Genomic DNA, 4,329 nt, shown 5'->3' with positions numbered 1-4,329 from the left:
GATTGGGGCCTAATGAATTTAATTCAATTGACTGATTTCCTTATATGAAATGTAACTCAGAAAAATCTTTCATTGTTGCTTGCGGCGTTTACATTTTGGTTCAGTATAGTTAACGTTAGCGAACTCTGCATTCTATACGGGTATGCCAATGGCCTGCTGCGATGCCCACTATATAGCGCTTTTCAGATCTATTCATATATTTAGCTACGGCAGATAGCTAGATCGGTGATGAGATGACCATTCAGTATGTAAACTAGCGGGCTTGGCCACCAATTAAATGGCTGGTCTTACCTTATCCTTGATCAGCATTTTGACTGTCGCATAAAATACGCTTTAAATCGATGTAAAAAAAGACCTAATCCACACTTAGTGTGGTACTGTCAAATTGAGCAAACCAGATTGTTCAATCTTTTTGATTCAACTTTATTTCCTGTGTAAGTCACTATTCTGGCCGTCCATCGTGTTTTGTGAGACGCTTTACAGACTACTTTATGGGGAAAAGATGTGACTATTACCATTTTCACTTTTAAAACCCATAAAAATTCAAGGATGTTTTCAGACCAGGAAATACCAAAAGTGATGATGTTGGTAGGTTTTTAGGTCTATAATTATCGCTCCTTGACCTCTCACGGGTGTTCAGAATTAAGATGATTAGGATCAATTGGTCCATAAATATTTCTAGTTTGTAGGCACTCCTAGATCATTCAGTCATGTCACTCCTTTGGCAATGTGCAATTGTTTTGGCTGTCGTAGCAGCAAGCGCTGCCAATGAAGGTACGTCTAATAATGAACGCATAATATGATTATGTAGCGCTGATACCATGTTAACTTGAATAGGCTACTTATCTCATGCTGACCGCCCAACAGACTAGCCAAGTTGTGGTGTTGGCTCTTGAGATGTGAATGATGACATTATCACATTTATATTTTTAGATTTTAATGTGGATTGTGAGAAACACTCCATTAAAGTGACATGGAAGGTCAGTCCAGAGTTGGCTGAACATGCCGCCCGTCTTTTCCTTGGACACTGTGTTCCGTCCACATTTTCTGTTCTTCCCACGGGAGAAGGCATGGCGACATTCCACTACAACCTCAATGGCTGTGCCATCAAGAAACGGGTAATGTCTAACTCTTGACCCAATGTATGCCATTTTGGATCCTGCGACGACTAATGCTTCTCCTTCTATTCCCCAGGTGACTGGCAAAAAAACACATCTATTCAACCAGCCTGACTTACAGACCTAACCGAAAGCCCAAACCTGCTGCTATTAGTCACCATATTAAGTGTGTTTACATAAGGTAACCATCTATGCCAGGGGTACTCAACTCTTACCCTAAGAGGTATTTCGGTTCTACTTTATCATTAATTGCACACACCTGGTGTCCCAGGTCTAAATCAGTCCCTAATTAGAGGGGAATGATTATTTTTTTTAAATGCAGTGGAACTGAGTGGAGTTTTAGGGCTCTCTTTGGGTGTAGTGTACTCTAGCTATGGTGTTGGAATCAAATCTTCCTAAGCCTTTGCCACCTTCATTATTAAACTAAACATTCCCCCTTGTATGTAGACCTGAGGGATGGATTCCCCCATTCCTTATCCCTGCCTATGGTAGTGCTGAGGGTCATGGAGGATTGGTTTTCCACATGGCACTCCTCAATGGTGAGTGACTCATACAACATCAATTATTGTAAGAATATGTTCAGTCAACTTACCTGGTAAAGAAATTCCTAGCAGAGGACACTGCCCAAAGCTAGTTGAAACCTGTGGCTGTACAGTACGTATGAGCATTGCGCCCCTTCCCCTCTCTGTTGCATGTAGAAGACCTTACTGGTCTGGCTAAGAGCAGCCTGTTTCCCCTGGGCTCTTTCATCCCCATCTGGGCAGCAGTGGATCAGAAGGACCATCAGCCCTTGCTGCTGCTCTTGGAGGAGTGTGTGGCGGCCACAACACCAGAACTGCAGTCTGCGAGCCTGGTGTACCCCATAATCACCAACAAGGGGTATGTACCAGACCTGGCTATGGCCATGTAGGGTGCACGTTTTGGTTTTTGACTGCCTAGCGCTAAACAGCCTACTCAAATGTTGAAAAGTATTGAATACATTTTAAAGTTAGCTTATTTGCTGGATGGAAGTTCTGTTTGTCTGCTCATTGCACAATGCATTTTCAGTTGCCTTGCAGATGGGAAGACTGGGAACTCCAGGTTCCTGCCTAGGTACCACTCGTCTGCTATTCTGCTTTACCTGCAGTCCTTCAAGTTTGCCTTAGGCGAGGAAGTGAGTGGACCACAAGTTCTCGGTACGACTGGGTTGTTTTCATACTGTAGCTCTTGACTGTTCTCTTATTTCACCCCAGGTGTATATTCATTGTAAGCTTGTTGCATGGGACCCTGAGGTTTTTGATATAGAAAAGAAGGCCTGCCACTACATTAAAGAGACTGGAGAGTAAGTATTGGTCACATAACGACCATAATGACGTTAGTGCCAATGCAACAGCCAACTTTTTTATTCATAGATGGGAGCTGCTGGACGACCCGTCTCAAAGTGACCTCTGCAAGTGCTGTGACTCGAGTTGCAAGCCTCGGTTGAAGAGGGGTGTGGATTCAGGTATTTTGAGGCACTTCATTTCAAGCCTGACTAAACTGTAGTTCCATATTCATTTGAGCTGATCACTCTTGAGTTCTGATGGGACTGCAGCTTGAAGTAATTTATATATTTTTTCTCAGAACCCCAGGGCCTGGTTCAAAACTCTGTTCTTGGACCGCTCACAATAGTGGAAAACTCTGAAACCCGGATCCCCAGTGAATTTGTAAAATATCCTACTGTAGAACAAGGTTGGTGATTTTGGCATTGAAGACTATAGTTTACACTTGGCTTTTAATTGTATGAGCTTTGATGCCAAATGAACTTGAACCTGTAACCTACTCATCTGTCATTGTGTTCTGTATTCAGTTGACTGGTTGGTGTAATGGTCTGGAACACTTTGCTTGTCAGGTGTGTGTGTGCTGGTTATTTTACTGTAACATCCCCCAACGGCAATGAGATGCATGTTACTAACACTTCTTCAACCTGTTACAGGGATGGCTGTCTTTTCTGTCTCTACAGCCATCTAATTGTAGGTGGCCTGAAGGGTGCATCACTTTCCACTATCCCCAGTATGGATATGAAGTCCTTTGACTTGAGCACGTTTCAATAAAATGAATACTTTACAATGGTGTTTGTTTCTAATGGTTGTCAAAATGCTATGATCCTGATGAGATGTACCCTAAATCCAGTAGTGCGGTGCCGGTATCTACACAAAATAGCCAAGATGTGACCATCTGGTTGTAAGAAGATGATCTCAATGAGAGTTTTGTGACTTTGTGTTCTGGACTTCCCAGTGTCCTGATTACTCTTGAACTGTAACACTTTCTTCTTTTGGCATAATTAGTTTGCTAATGATAGTCACAGCAGGTGTTCATGCAATGGTAACGCTATTTGAAAGATTGTCATAAGTGAACCTGCTTATTGTTGGCTATACTTTTTCAGCAGTAGCCCACCCCAAGATCAAATTGACAAGCCAAGTTTAGAGATTGTAGGTGGCTGATGGCCATGCTTAATGGCTGTGATAGGAGGAAACTGAGGCTGGATCAACAGCATTGTACATAGTTACTCCACAATACTAACCAAAATTACAGAAGGAAGTCTGTACAGAATATAATATTCCAAAACATGCATCCTGTTTGCAATAAGGTACTAAAGTAAAACTGTACAAAATTAGGTCAAAGAAGTAACTTTGTCCTGAATACAAAGCATTACAGTATGTTTGAGGCAAATCAAACACAACACATGACTGAGTACCACACTTCATATTTTCCAAGCATGGTGGTGGCTGCATCATGTTATGGGTATGCGTGTCATCGGCAAGGACTGGTGAATATTTTAGGATCAAAATAAATGGAATAGAGCTAAGCGCAGGCAAAATCCTAAAGGAAAACCTGGTTCAGTCTGCTTTCCAACAGACACTTGGAGACAAACTCACCATTCAGCAGGACAATAACCTAAAACACAAGGCCAAATATACACTACTGTTGATCAATAACCAATTTGACAGAGCTTGAAGAATTCTGTAAAGAATAATGGGAAAATATTGCACGATTTTTATTTTTTTATTTTACCTTTAACCAGGCAAGTCAGTTAAGAACACATTCTTATTTTCAATGACTGCCTGGGAACAGTGGGTTTAACTGCCTGTTCAGGGGCAGAACGACAGATTTGTACCTTGTCAGCTCGGGGGTTTGAACTCGCAACCTTCCGGTTACTAGTCCAACGCTCTAACCACTAGGCTACCCTGCT

General features: G+C 42.1%; 1 pseudogene; it reads left to right on the top strand.

The window, feature by feature from the left end:
* Positions 1–670: 670 nt before the first annotated feature.
* On the top strand, positions 671–3,206 carry LOC115116940 (uncharacterized; annotated as a pseudogene).
* Positions 3,207–4,329: the final 1,123 nt, after the last annotated feature.

This window comes from Oncorhynchus nerka, unplaced genomic scaffold, assembly GCF_034236695.1.
Source record: "Oncorhynchus nerka isolate Pitt River unplaced genomic scaffold, Oner_Uvic_2.0 unplaced_scaffold_3025, whole genome shotgun sequence".
Classification (NCBI taxonomy): Eukaryota; Metazoa; Chordata; class Actinopteri; order Salmoniformes; family Salmonidae; genus Oncorhynchus; species Oncorhynchus nerka.
Note: the sequence above shows the minus strand (reverse complement) of the source record. Positions and strands in the feature narration are given on the sequence as shown.